Source organism: Fundulus heteroclitus, chromosome 6, assembly GCF_011125445.2.
Source record: "Fundulus heteroclitus isolate FHET01 chromosome 6, MU-UCD_Fhet_4.1, whole genome shotgun sequence".
Taxonomy (NCBI): Eukaryota; Metazoa; Chordata; class Actinopteri; order Cyprinodontiformes; family Fundulidae; genus Fundulus; species Fundulus heteroclitus.
Window position 1 is genome coordinate 22,110,522 of NC_046366.1, and position 15,007 is coordinate 22,125,528.

A 15,007-nucleotide genomic window follows, 5' to 3' on the forward strand; every position below is an offset into this window, starting at 1 on the left:
CTTTGACAGAGTTTCTGAAAATGTTTTCTGGCTGCCTTTTGTACTTAAAAAAAGGTGAAAATGAGGGAGAGTTTCACACAAAACACGCCCCTGTTTAATGTTCAGATAGGCTCTGCAGAACAATAAAGATCAAGTGTTTACAGTCTGACTGGCTGTTAACGCTCCTTCACACACACTGAGAGGCAGCCCTTTGAAATCACCCCGCCTGCACAGCCTTTGTTTGTTGTGTCATTTTTTTATACATAGCACATAAACCGTATTTTGTGCTCATCCCCCCTGCCCTTTGATGCAGCTTTAATCAATTAAGTGACGCATGCCTGGCCTTTCAAGTATTTTTTTAAATCAATGACATGTTTTATTATCTTTCTACAATAAAATAACCCTAATGTAACACCAAACAGTCGGAGCCGTATATAATTCATTTTATCTCACATTTCCTTTACGGTATATAGGAATGGCTCAAGGCGGTTCAAAAGGCTTTCTTTTCTTCAAAAATGTACTATAATGCAATTTTACTTAAAAAGTGCAAAAACTTTTTCACTATAAACAAACAACAACCTTTAAACTGATTTGATTTAAGTAAATGTAACTGCTATATACATAGTATCACTGAATAAAAAGTAAATTATTCTGTGTTTTGAACAACTTTTCCTATTGAACACATTGTGTTAAGGTTGTGTCAATAATTATTTGAAAGATATTAATTAAAGTTTCGGCAATGAACAAAGTTTGAACTTTTACTCCAGCAGTTCCCGATGGCCGGCCATGTTGCGACTGTTCATGAAACGGGCGTTTGTACGTATGATCTTAATGTTCAACAGATCCCATCCTAAACTTGTGGTACACTTTCAAACAGGGTAGATGGAGAAAATGTCATGGGAACAATAATGATCAGTAATGAACCTGATATATCCTTAAACTGTACATTTTCGTAAACGTAAAAAATATGCATTTTTGTATATTTGGTGGTTTTTAGCAGCACATCTGGGGTTCCCTTCATTGAGCTAGGTTACCTAGCCCAGTATAGGAAGTCAGTTATCACAAACCTTGGTGTTATCCCCATTTTAGCCTCATTACATTGGCTCCCTGTACATTTTAGGATTCATTTTAAAGTTTTTTTATTTGTTTTAAGTCTCTGGTCTTGCTCCATTTTATCTTTCTGAGTTGCTGCACCTTCATGCACCCTCCCGTTCACTCAGGTCAGCCAATCAGCTGCTTCTTGAGGTGCCAAAAACTAAACGGAAGCTTAGGGGGGATCGTGCTTTCTCTGTGGCAGCTCCAAACATGTGGAATGACCTTCCATTGCAAATTAAATTGTCTACTTATTTGACTGATTTTAAACCGCTCTTAAAAACTCATCTCTCTGCCTTAGCTTTCTAAACTGTGTGAGATGTTGATTTTATCCTGTGATACATTATTTTAAATAATTTTTAATTTAATTTTATTTTTTTGAGTCTGTGTAATGGTGTTATGTTGTTTCACTGTACAGCACTTTGGTCCTTTCGAGAAATTTTAGAGTGCTTTATAAATAAAGTTGGATTGGTTTGGATTGGATATTTAAAATTTTCTTTGGCAAAATGCAGATTTTCAAATACATAACAAAGATTCCATATATTTAAAGTTATATATTTCTAGAGAATAGATTTTCCTTCATAATATTAAGCAACTGAATGTGTAATAATAATAATAATAATAATAATAATAATAATAATAATAATAATAATAATAATAATAATAATAATAATAATAATAATAATAATACATCCACGCCTCTTTCTATAAATTCAACTTTTTGGTGTTGCTGTGTAGGCTTATAGGATGCTTTTTGTGAAAAGGAAAATACTTTTATAGTCTAGCCAGGCTAGATATTAATCACAAAGATAAATAGAAGTAAATGCTAATAAAGACTCTGAAATGTAATAGTGTGTTTAAAGCTTTAATATTCGGTTCTCAAAGGCATTATCTATAATCATCTATAATGAAGCGTAATGATGCAGTAATTTTCTGAACAGTGCCCAGATAAATTGAGGAATATTTTTCTTCTTAAAAATGCACTTATTTTTGATTTATGTTTAAGAATTAATGCATGAAATAGAACTTATTAAAAATGTATACTCTCAGTACCTTTGAAAGACACGCACACCTTCTCATTATGCTTACAGACTAAAGCCTGTTAGTTTTCTCTAGTAATCAGCACTCCAGTCTTGTTGCACTGAGCAGCAAATTATTATCTGATGTTCGATAACAAAAAGCATATGAAGTTATAAAAATACGGCTAATTATCAGGACCACCAGGCGGGATTACACATAAAATTAGAGGGAGCCACTAACAAATGTAGCAACAAACACAACTTGAAGTTTGCGACGCCTCGAGATAGAGAACGAAATCACTGGAGCATGTTGTTGCACGTCGAAGTTACAGACAGACGAAGTGGAAGTAATGACACCTGAACCTATATTTGGGCTGCTATAGGTTTCACAGAGGTGCAGAGTTGATGTGTTGTAGACACATGTTACTGGTGGAAACCATGGGAACAGCGCACAAAAGGGATAAACTCAGGAGCTGCAGCTGTAATGTGCTTCATCTCTTTTCTTACAAGTAACTGGACTTTACGCCCTATGCATGTTTATAAAAGAAAACATTGAGAAAAAAAACATTTTATTAAACCCATATTTTTACATTGAAATTTTTTTAGTTCTTGTGTTGTCATTAGCTGCAAGCGAAAATTGATTGCAGTCAAAAAGAGAAAGGCTTAAAAAGCATTAGCCTGTATTTAACCTGTATGTTGCGTTTCATTTAGTGAATTGAGCTACTGAAATAGATGAACTTTTCTTTAATTCATTATTGAAAGTGATTCAATACTTGTCCCTCCATGTTTATTGATCAAAAGGTTTTAAAATAAATTAAGAATCAACCTAAAAATGGGGAACAATGCAGCCTTTCTGTGATGTAGATGTATATACAGTGTATAGCACTGTATATCCAATGTATATACAGTGCTATTCAATACATTAGAAAATTATTGAAAAATTATGTACTTTATTCATATTTATGTACACAGTGTGTAATTAAGCTTATTAAGCTTATTGTTGCAGCATTAGGATTAAAATAATCTTTTCATTTGACTGCTGTTCTTCTGCCTGGAGTTATTTATATTTTGAAGTCCTGAGTTTAACGAGTAGAGGAAACTAAAGGTTAGTGTGATGGCAATGAGGCCTTTCAGTCGGAGAGACTTGGAGCTCATCACCTAAGATATAACACCGATGTTATACTTTCAGAGCTGTGTGCAGCTAGGTTGTGTTTTTCTCTCGCCTCCCCATGCAGGGTGTGAGCGGCAGGCGGGGTTCTGCTTCATCTCATTAACGTTTACCAGATCGCTAGCTCTAGTAGCCTTGCTAATTAGACCTTCTTACCTTGCTTCCTCTGATTATCTTGTTCTCGCTTTTAACCAGTAACCTGACAACAGCCAGCTGCATGTATCACTCCGCCTAGCTCCACTCACATACATCTGGGACACGGCTCATTGAAAGTGATTTCCCCAACCAAATTTTTGGTCTGGCCAATCAGGACGCAGGGCGGGTGTTTCATGGATGTGACGTAGTGGAGAAGCCACCGTGAGATTCCAACAACAATGGCGGCTCGCATCGAGGAAGCAAGCGTTAACATTGATGCTGCTATTTCTTCCGTGTTGTCCAATCTACCTAATATTGTTTCATCAAAAGAACATCAGAGAACGGCTCTGAAGGCTTTTGTTGGTGGAAACCATGTTTTCGCCCTTCTCCCGACCGGATTTGGCAAGTTTTGTTTTCCGGGGCGCGTCCGTGTACGCGCCCCGGAGCGGTTAGCGGGAACCATATTAGGAGGCCTTTAGTCCTCAACGCGGTCAGCCCGGGATCGACTCCGACCCGCGGCGCTTTGCCGCCTGTCTTCCCCCCTCTTCCTGTCAGCTCACTGTCAATAAAACGCTTGCCACTACAGTGTTTCCCGCAGGAATTTGCTTATGCGAGGCGGACCGACTCGCGGAGCGGGGGGGGGGGGGGGGGGGGGGGGGGGCTGGTGGACGACACGTTTTCCGCGGCCGCCTCGCCAACATAGCGCTGCGGGAAACCCTGCACTAGAGCCGCAAACACATAAAAAAAAAAGTTTTTTTTTTCCTGCGTCGCTCTCATCAGCGTCACGGGTTAGCTTCGGTGTGAGTGGTTGAAATAGCACGTCGATAAAGATGACAGACAAGTGGCTTATCCAATCATATGCAAGGAGTTTTGATAAGGCCCAGCCTTCAATAAAGGCAATTCCTATGGCCGTGTCCCAGATGTATGTGAGTGGAGCTAGGCGGAGCGAGACATGCAGCTGGCTGTTGTCAGGTTATTTAACCAGGGCCTTGTCCACCATGTTTTCAGGAAACGGTGTCGTGAGTCCAGTTCCAAGTGTCATCGACCTTCTTACCTTCTGAACTCCTGGAGAAACCTTCTTGTGATTCCTGCTGCGGGTCTCCCAAGTTTGTCCGTGGTCCTGCAGTCCAGTCACTGCAGCTGCCCAGACCCACCCCTGTCACTCACCTGCCTGTCCACCATGCACACATCAATTCTTCCTCAACATAGAGAACAAAGGAGATGCATTACCTATCTATCCAGTGCAGCCTCCCTGCCGATCTCAGATTCTGTGAGTTGCTCACCTCCCCTGGACAGTCATACACAAGTAAAGACTCTCTGTTTCCTGGATTTACATACTCATCTTCATCATGATCATCCTCCCTACTTCCCACTTGCGTTCTCCTCCTCAGTGCCCTGTCCGAACCCCACCTGGATTCCAGACGAAACTTGAATCTGTTTATCATCACTTCAATAAATCCTTCAAACCTGTTAAGCGCGGCTGTAATTGTTGCTCGCTCCAGAGTGGGAGTACAAACAAGCATGGCAACCAGTGGAAACATGTAAAAAGCTAGTCGGATACAAAAGGGTTTTAAAGAATTCAATATATATATATATATATATATATATATATATATATATATATATATATATATATATATATATATATGTGTGTGTGTGTGTAATTTTTTTTTTTTATCAAATCTAAATTAAAAAGATTTTTGTTTTCACGTTTGCATTGCTTTATCATCTTCTGAGAGCTGCCTGTTTCATTTCCAATAAGAAATAAACTTTTGGTCTAATGAACAGAATGTTTTGAGGCTCTCTTGGTACTAACACATTGTTCAACCCCTTTTTTACCAAGAGAACATCAGTTCTCTTCTGTTACACGACAAGTTGTTTTCCGTTTTCCTAAAAAAGCCTCCAGTTATTTTTGCTTCTTAAATGTCCCGGCATCTCAAACGTCACAGAGCTTCACAGAGACACTATACTTGACAGTAAACATGAGACGCTATCTCATGTATTCATCTAGTGTTTCATGACTGACTCTCCCACAATGCTTTTTCACACAGGCTTCACCCTTTTGCAATTAAACTGCAGGTAATTTAAATGTGTGATGGCAGGACAGAAAATCAGCGTTTTTTTGTTGCATGCCCTGCAAACATCTTTTTGGCATGTAGATGTTGTCTAACAGGTCTGTAATAGCAAGGATGCAATAGTAAGTTTTGCACACATCTGAAAAACGTTTGGTTTTATGTAACAACGACCTAGCAGGTAATGTTGTAGTCCTTTTATCAGTCAACAGACATGTGCATACAGACACTGATTTGCTCTATGCTAAGACAGGCATGTTTGCACCAGACTGGGAGGCTGCGTTTTGTCTTGGCAGCATTACCAATGATACCGGCCCTGTTCCCGGTGGCTTTGCATGTTCTCCAACACACACACACACACACACACAGAATAGTCAGCAGAGACACACCATATATTCACTCTCCTAAACCAATGTGTGGTTTAATAACAGCTAAAAATGTTAGAGAAGTTATGTGCTTCTTTGAACGTTTCTCAGAAGGGATCCCAACCCTGAGGTAAGAGGTATTACCTTGTAACTGACGTGGCCGTTTCTTTTTTCCCCTCTCTCTCTCTCTTTTTTACTACAAGTGTGATTTATGCTTCCACCTTTGATCTGAGTGCACATGAATGAACATGGACACATCTTGAAAACCTGAAAGTATGAAGCCAGTGCAAATCATGCCCATAGGGATTGTTCTCATCTCTCTCTTTGGTTCATCATGACGCTGGTTCCACGTACATCTTGCTGTTTTGTCATCGTCCGCGGCCAAAAGAAGCACATTTTGGTTGGCATGCTCCATTGTGATTTTGAGGTAATTATGTTGAAAGGCAGAGAGGGCTTTTATTACAGGTTAGACACTCAAACATTCTTATCTTCCCACGTATGTTGGAGTACCTAGAAGCACATTTAACTTGGGTGTAAAGTTACACATAGTGGGTTGCCAGTTGTAGAATGTACTGTCTGCTATGTACATTACTTTTTGCTGTGGCACCACACCTTGTTTTTTCTTTGTTTTCTGCAACATTTTCCTGACCTTTTTGTGCTAAAAGTTCGTTGCACTCTAATCATGGTAAGAGATCAAATGTTTATTAGCTGCATCAATCCAAGGACAAAGCCAAGACTTCTGCAATGTAAGCCACTCTAAGCATTTAGCATGCCGATGTGAGTGACTACCCATCAGTTAAGACAGAACATCTGCATAACATAGCCTAAAAATGTGGTTTTTGGTTTAGAATTTGTCTAGTGCTTGTGTTCATTTAGCAGTGGCACACATGTGATTTATATAAGGTGTCTAAACTTTTATACCTGTCCAAAACCCTTTGTGGCATCTGGGTTTAGCTGGAGGATCAATCACTCATTCAACATTATCAGATGTGAAGAAAGGCAATGTTAACATGTTTTTACTAAAAGCTGTGTTTCTTCATCTATACAATGGATACAAAGATATGATATGAAGATATGAAAAGTGTGTATGGATGTGCAATAAATGTACCCTGGGGATTACCATCCACGTGCCCACAGTATTTACACTTATTCCCATTTAAGGTGGTTGAAATTTCAAAAAATAATTGAAAAGGCTTTTTTTTTCCACAAATACAGTAGTGGCTTTATAAGTCCCAACATCTTAGCTGTGTAGGTGCATCTAGTTCAGGTTTAATTGTTTTATATTTTGAACTACAGATGGTCAATTACAACCCAGGCTGCTTGCAAAACTATTGAAAAACTGTATGGTTTTAAACTCTGTATTTTTTTTAATAGTGCAACCAGTTTAATACTAAATTGGTGACACTAACTGCAACTGATTTTTGAATCCTGGCAATCTTTATATAGATTTAACATGGCATCTCGGCTTTTCGTAAACGTAGATGTCTCATTTAAGATCAAATGCTTTCTATTAGTCTGAATAGCGATTGGGAAGTATTTGCTCTTCCCTAAAAGCAAATGTCATTGGCCAGTAGTAGACATTTAATGCTTGTGTTCATCAACAATTTAACGTGGATTTTAAAGGTATCGGTTTCCACTCAATGCAGAGTAGAGTAACAGAAGGGAAAAACCAAGCAAACAGTTTAGCACACATTATTCTCATGAATTTATAATCTGCTGGATCATATTGGAAACGGCAGGTGAGTGATATTATGTGAGGTCTTGTGCATTTTAAAAACGTTATTTCAGTCCACATTGATGTGATTTGTTTTAATTACCGGTAGTTCAAACTTTTTTCAATGTTTTTTTTTAGTGTTAATTAATTCAGTAAGCTGTAAAATTAATACCAGGTGGTTCAATGGCAGCTTTTCAATAGATTTTGTGATCCGTTCACTTTCAACAAATGGAAAACAATTTATGAGAAATAAATAAATGCAACCCTATTGTGTGTTATTATTATTATTATTATTATATGTTTTGGCACTGTCATGAGTTGTTATTTTTGTACAAAAGTTGCGTGTACAAAAAAAAACAACCACAAAAACAGCAGTCTTGTCTTAAAAAGTCTTTTCCACGCATTTGTTGGATCTAGCGGCGACTATTAAAACTGTTTTTATTTAGTTCCTTGCCAGCAGTTTGAAAAATTATTATTGGAATCCTTTTTTTCAGTGAAGAATGAGCAATTGTCAGATGTTGCTAAATCTTAAAATAACCACATGGGAAAAATGCAGCTCAGTAAATCGTAGTTTACTATTTAATTACTTAGACCAAGTCTGCCATTTACTTGCACTGAGAGCAGGAAGTCAATGGTCTGCATTGTCTCTGTCATCAAATTGATAATAACTCTCCAGATGTCATGCTGCACTGGATGCTTCCCCAGGCTGTGGAATAGGGTTTAAAATGGCATATGTGTTCTAGTCCAGTCAATGCAGCCTCTAACCCACAGTCAAAGGCGTGTAAATTATCTTCTAATAATTACCTGGTATCAGACATTCTCCAATGTTTTATTTTCCCTGGCCACGGATTTTGTTGGTTTTCACAGTGGTTAGCAAAAAGCAGTGAATTACCTTCACAAATGCTGAAAGGATCCACCTCCTGCAGGTGTTTTACAGCTTCAGTGATCTGGACACAAAGATCGCTCCACATCCCAACAGCAGGATTCAGAATCAAATGATGGTTAAATCAGTTTAAATCACGGGAACATTGTTTTACAGCGTTGTTTAAAAGTTAAGCGACAACCATATTTTAGAAATGCGCAGTAAGAAGGAGATTTTTAATGAAGTGCACTGATCCCAAACGTGCATGGGACAGAGCGGAAAGGAGGTTCAATAGAAAAAAAATCAAAGTCGCAATAAAGGTGTAACCAAAGGTTCTGTCCCAGTGATTTGACTTTATGACTTATGTTGAGGAACTTAAGAAGCTTTAGCTCTCCACACACAGAGCAGCTGCATTGTATTTGCTTCTTTCAGACTAAAACTCTGTCAACTGTACAAAATATTGAGTTGATTTTTACTCACCTTCGTGACTCCTGTTTTAATTTATCTTGGAACGTAAATGCTGCAAAACAATGTTATGATTTAACAGTTAAAAAGTGTACATTTGATTTAATCAGTATTCCTGCTAAGTTAATTTTTTTATGCATTTGAATGTAAGCACTTTAAAGCACTTAGATTCAATATAAGTCGCTGGGTTCAATGCTGTCTTTGCAAACAAATACCAATCACTCCCGTCATTTAATTTCAAGCTGATGGAAAACATGAACAGTCTAGGACTTTAAACTCCGAAACTACAGAAATGAAACGCTTGTGATATTCAACCAGTAAGAAATGCTCAGCACCCTCTCACCGGTAAACTCCAGCTATAGTTCACGGTTCATCTAAAAAGTGCTATTTCCCTATGAGAATATTTCCTGGATCTATTTCTGCACAGGTAATTTGATTCCGCCCTGAAATGGCCGAAGAAAAAGTATCCTGATCTTTGGAAAAAGGTTCCTTTTATTCAAACCCAAATATAATTTGTTTTGTGATCCTCAAGCAGAATTTTACACCTCAGCCACAATTTTTGTTATGGCTCAATAAATAACCACGGGTGCTGCCTTTTATTTTTAACTCTCTTCTTTCAAACCAATGCCTCTTTCCTGCCTTGCGCACGCACACACACACACACACACACACACACACACACACACACACACACACACACACACACACACACACACACACACACACACACACATTAAGTCAGTCCCAAGGGCAAGGTGGCGGTGGCGGTGTTGGTGTGGTTTCCTGCTTGTGTCGTGACGTGACACAGTTCGGCTTGCTGGTAAAAAGGCCTCTTTGTGTAAGGCCGTCTCTGCCTTTCCCCCTCGTTCGACCACTGACAATTATTTTCCCTCGCAACCCTCAGCTTACAGTTTGGTTTGCTGAGCCACTGTGCTCATTCTTCATGTGGCAGTTTATAGAAATAAAAAGACAGAAAGATGCTTCAAGCAGTTGGAGCTGAGTCATTTTAACATATTTATTCCAGGAAAAGCTAACCAGCATTATGACATCCTTTTTTCTTTCTTTTTTTTTTTTCTTTTACAAAATAGCTGTTTATAGCATCATGACAAAGAAAAACCTCCTGCACGTCACTCGCTTATCTGGACAAGCCAACGTTTATTTGCCTCCAGACGATTGAGATGAAAAATCTTTGCTGTGAGGCCAGTGGTTCTATAACATACAAGCCTTTCCTCGGCGGTCCAATACATCATTTGATGAGGTTTTGAGGGCCAGAGCAGTAGCGCTGGTGTCAACTGCTTCACTTGTGCTTCAGCTTCAGTTTGAGAAATGGTTATTTTTCTGTCCTCATATGCAAATCTGATCCACATGCAAAGTGTTTCTTCTCTTCACAGGGAATCCAGCAATGCCGAGAAAAACTGCCACAGACTATTAGCCTCAGACATCCCATTTCCCTACTTTTTTTTTTCTCATTGCTTTGCAACCCAAATGTTTTCCACAACTGACTTTGACTCTGTGTCGCCCTCTTCAGGAGAGCTTGTTCATCATACTTGCAGCAAGACAATTATGTGTCAGAGGTCTTTTTGACAGATGTCTCTGTCCTTTATTCCGTCCATGCCTCCTTCTTTTCAATCTTTCTTTCCTTGAGCTCCTTGTTCCTTTGTTGCTTGTGTCCTTTCAGTGTGTCTTTCTTCCTTTAAAGTGTCCATCCTTCTTTTGTTACCTCTGCTTCTCCTTCCTTGTGTGCTTCCTCCCTCGTGTCTCGCTGTTACTTCTATACATGTGTTGTTCCCTCCTTTCATTTTTGCACCCTGCTTTCCTTCTTTATGACCTCCTTCCTTTTTTTGCATCCTTCCAGCCTTGCATTCCTGTGTATAAGATTATTTTGTCGCTTCTTTAACACATTCCCTTCTCCCTTGTGTCCTTCCATCCAGTTTCTTGTTTTTATAGATTACATAGTCACACACTGTTGAAACATTTGCCATAAACCTAACGTCAACTTCAGATTTTTAGATTCCGAGTTAAAAGCCACTCAAGAAAAGTTGAGTCTTGAATAATCTGGAAATTGGACATGAAAAAGTGTAGGAAGCCTGAATTAACCTCCCCCTCCATTTAAATGGTTTACTACAGCTAACTTTAATGAAAATAGTTGACAAGATGGAAGTGAGGAATTCCTGCGTGCTTGAAAGCTGAATATTTTATTAGATTGCCACTCATCCATTGCCCTCAGAATTTATGATTTGAATTACTTTATTGCACCTCAAATACTGAGCTCAAATATTAATTGGAAAACACTGAAATGAAATATTTGATTTTAAATATTCATGGCCATTATAAGCCTACAGAGTCCATAGCCCTTTAATATAAACCCCCAGTGTTCAATAAATCTATTGACTATGCATTGCAGATGAGTTCTGCAAAATGACTTAATAATAACTTAATTATAAAGTTTAAGAAATCAGAGATTGACTGGAATATTTCCTTTTATCCACCTGCCTTGACCTGACTGTAAACAATCAAGAATTTAGATGCCAGTTTTAGAACTTTGATTTGCCAAACAGCTGAAAAAAAAAACACCTTACCCCGCACATGTAGTCTCCTTTGTAATCCTGAAATCTGGCTCATGCCACTTTTTAAAGTATTTGTCAATTTCATATTATGTTTTTTCAATACAATTAAAAGTCTTTTGGATGTCTTTCGAAATTTCCCTCTGGTCTATGGTTGATATTTCACAGATTTTTAGTCTTTTAAGATTTTCAGATTATAAAATTTGGCATTTGCTAAAGGACTAAGGCTTACATTTTAATTTAACAGGCAATGTAACAAGGAACAAATTTTAACTTAAATATTAATAAATCTGTCAAGGAGAAACAATTTGTTCCCGTTTGTTCTTTCTCAAAACAGTACGCAGTGTATTCATCGATTATTAATCAGATTTTTTAATAAATCTGAACGAAAATCTTTTTGTGCTACGTGTCAGAAGAAGGTAAAGTTCCGCTTCATTCCAAATAAAACCCAAGAGATGAAATATGATACTATGAAGCTTTACTAATTTTCATGTTCATTCAGACACAAGTATTTGTATATGACCTTGCTTTCCTTTAGCAGTAAAGAGCTGCCTCAAGAGAGAGTTAATGCTGGAGCTACACTTCCAACCCCTTCTTGGAGGATTCAAAGGCAGCCCAAGACCTTGACTTGTCTTGTACTCTGCCGCTGTGCTTGAAATCTACACGTACACAAACAACAAAGCGCTAAGAGAATGTACCCTACCCAAAAGGCCAATACTGTTTTTTGAAGTATTTTCTTAAAGAATTTATATCAGCCCACATGGCGGTGCAAACACGTCTTGCATGCTGTTGCGAAATCTTCAGCATGTAAATTAGTAGCACTGAAAAGAGAGAACTCAGTTTGACAAAATCCTTGGTAGAGGTAAACATTGTTTTGGGGTACAGAAATAATTGCTTTTCATTTTCTCGAGCACATAGAGGTTGACACAACATGAATAATAAAGAACATATATCATTATTTCTACCTCTGAAAGGTCAAATTTGAGTTAATAGGAGTAAAGATGTATGACAATTTATCTAGTGAGAAGGAGGAAGTCAGGAGACTTGCTTTCTAAGTGCAGTAGCATGGAAACCTAACGAACCGGCACCCCAATGCAAGGATTTAAAAGTGCTCTATGAGATGCCTGGTCTGCTTGTAATTCAACGCAGTGCCTAATAATTGATGACAAAATCTTTAAAATACCAAAATTCTGGCTCTATTCAGATTAGATACTGCAAGTTCTGCTCACGTTCTAACCAGCATTGTTACTCTAATGCCTACAGAAGTCACCCCCTCATTTCTTCAAACACCTTGGCCAGTGTACATTATAGCGGGGAGTAAATGCACGTTGGATACAAAGTCTACTCATAACATTATGTGAAAAAAAGGCAAATAAAGGCTGTGTCCACTTGCAGTTTCTCTGCCCCCTTATGCATTCCGCAGGTGTATATAAAGTGACCTCTCCAACTCCGGTTAGCTCAGATGGTTAAATGTGATAACTTCTGTCAACCTTGAAGGGAGGGGCGGGACGAGAAGAGTTAAGAGATTTCAAGAAAAAAAAAACAATGGTCCACTTTCATGTCAAATCTATTGTTGAGGTCGATTAAAATGTAGGTCTAAGTGCCTTTATTCATACATTAATTCAACTAATTCATGAATTATTTATTGCCAGTGCGTCTCTGGCATGATAAGTTAAGTGGTTCACAAAAACTCAACACCTATTAGCAGCAAGTAATTTTTGTTATGCATACAACCTGACTTTGATAAATTTTAAATTAAACAGATAAGTTAGCATAAACCAACACATTAGAAATGTTTTATATAAGCTAAATGTAATAAAGGCTCACTAAACACAGAAAATCAATCAATCCTTCAATGAGCTAGCAAGGACTACTAACACTAGATTAATGTTTGCTTTTAGGTTCCATTTGCCTATGTTTTATTTTGTTAAACATTTCCTACATTTTATTCCAACTGTTTTTTTTTACTTGCTTTTAGTCTGTTTTTATTTTCCAATGTTTTAATCATGTAAAGCACTTTGCATTGTCCTTGTACTGATATGTGCTATACAAATAAATTTGCCTTGCCTTGCTTTGCCTTGCCTAGATGGTCGCACACTATCTGGAAGAACGTTAACGTAACGTGTGCAATTCCACTATTTTGATTGGACGATCCAATCTTGGGGCTAAAGGATGTGTGCCCGACGGCGGTCTATTGAGAGCGTGTTAGGCATGCGCACTGCAATTTAAGATGTTTGGCATTTAAACAAACGTTGGTGGGCTGGCCCCAATATCAAGGCGCCTCAAAAGGATTTAGCCTAATGAGCTTATCAGTTTTCTGGCAGACTTAGATATATAGACACAAATGTTTCTAACAGAATTTTATTGGTAAGGGAATCTGTCTTTTTTTTTTTTTTTTACAATATTACTCTACAAAAAACGATCGTGTCCCACTGATTATTGCAAACATAGAGCTCCACAGCGACATCTGGTGGGGCCAGGCCCCACTGGCCCCAAATGCAGAGAAGCCACAGTTTATTACTAATAAATAGATTGAAATGATTCATAAATACTTTTTTTTACGTTTAAATTTTGACAGCCTTGGGCCACCCCAAAAATATACATCAGCCCACTGGGCATTTTTCAGGATGCTAGGTGTCCTGTCCATGCCTGGTCATAAGTAGTCACTCAAATCCATTAAAAACATATTAATTGGTCATGAATATTCATTTAAATCCAATCCTACATAGGTTTTGGTTGAAACCAAAGTTAAAATACTCATCTGCAGTGGAATATTCTTTTCTTGGCTCAGACTCTGAAATTATGCAGCTACAGCTAATTACTGATTATAAAAGCACAAATAACACTTGCAGTCGCCTCTGGCCTGGCTCTTGACACTGCTTGTGGTGTCAGTAACTGTGTTGTGTTCTCTTCACTCAGGTTTGGATTGCTCCTTTTCTTAAATCCAAAATTAATATTATTCCACGAACTTAGAGAAGAAAGTGTTTCCAACAGAGGAACAGAGGAAAGTGGCCATGCATCCATCCAGCATATTTCCATTAAAAAAGATCTCTTTCTGTCATGCTTACATTAAGAGATCCTAGACATTGTGCAATTATAGATGTCATGTGTTCATCAATACATGGTAGTGTCTTCCCATTTTAATGGCTATCACTCAACAGGCTCTTGTTTGATACAAGCGCATTTTATTTACGTAATTGCGTATTGGCTTTAAAACCAGTAGAAGGCTGATTTTGATAATGTGTTAATCTAAAATGTTTAACTTAAGATAAAGTGAATATGGTGTGACATCAAATTTGCAAATCTTTAACATAACAGTTAAGAAAAAAACAGAAACATTCTGTTTAAAAAACCCTTTAAGCCACTTGACAAAATGAATTTTCTGGACATACCACAAGATCATTACACTAAAAATAAACTTGTCATAAGGAGTTCAGGTCTTAATAGCTCAGTCAAGCTTTCATCTTTTATTGCGTTGAAGATCTCATGCCTTCTCCAGATGGTAAAAGTCTGACAAAGTGAAAGCTTGAAGTTTGATTGATTGCCTCTCCCTCGGTGACTTATTAGCACTG